The 581-nt window shown below is 37.3% G+C and overlaps 1 non-coding gene across 1 annotated transcript; it reads left to right on the forward strand.

Moving 5' to 3' along the window:
• Nucleotides 1-203: 203 nt before the first annotated feature.
• On the forward strand, nucleotides 204-322 carry LOC112485651. Its single transcript, XR_003048514.1, has one exon. It is a non-coding gene; the product is annotated as a 5S ribosomal RNA (ribosomal RNA).
• The last annotated feature ends 259 nt before the right edge of the window (nucleotides 323-581 follow it).

Raw genomic sequence — 581 nt, forward strand, 5'->3', positions numbered from 1 at the left:
TAGTGACTTTAGACTCTCAAAGAAGCTAGGAATTTATATAAAAAGAAAATGCTGCCATTCATCATCTCCAACACATGAAAAAAATTTGAAGTCCTGTTGCTAATGTAACAGAACAAAGTTCAAAAATATTTATAGGAACAAATAACAATTCAAAATCCAACATGTAAAATTTACAGTGTCTGGCAACCAATAAAAAATTACTCATCTACAGCCATGCTACTTTGAATAAGCCCGATCCCATCTGATCTCGGAAGCTAAGCAGAGTCGGGCCTGGCTAGTACTTGGATGGGAGACCACCTAGGAAGACCAGGCGCTGTAGGCGTAAAAAATAAAAAATAAGGGATTGTAAGCTGACAAGGTCCTTGCAATCTGTGAGGTCAACCAAAAGTTGCCTCGCCTGAAAAAAAAAAAACTACTCAACGAGCAAAGAAGCAGGAAAATATGACGCATATTGAGGCGATAAATCAATCAAAACCAACCCAGAACTAAGAGAAGTTAGTATTAGTGGACAAGGACATTAAAGCAGCACAACTGTACTCTTACGTTCAGAATCTTAGAGAGATGGAAAACATAAATAAGAT

The sequence above is a fragment of the Pteropus alecto genome, unplaced genomic scaffold, assembly GCF_000325575.1.
Source record: "Pteropus alecto unplaced genomic scaffold, ASM32557v1 scaffold5, whole genome shotgun sequence".
Lineage (NCBI taxonomy): Eukaryota > Metazoa > Chordata > Mammalia > Chiroptera > Pteropodidae > Pteropus > Pteropus alecto.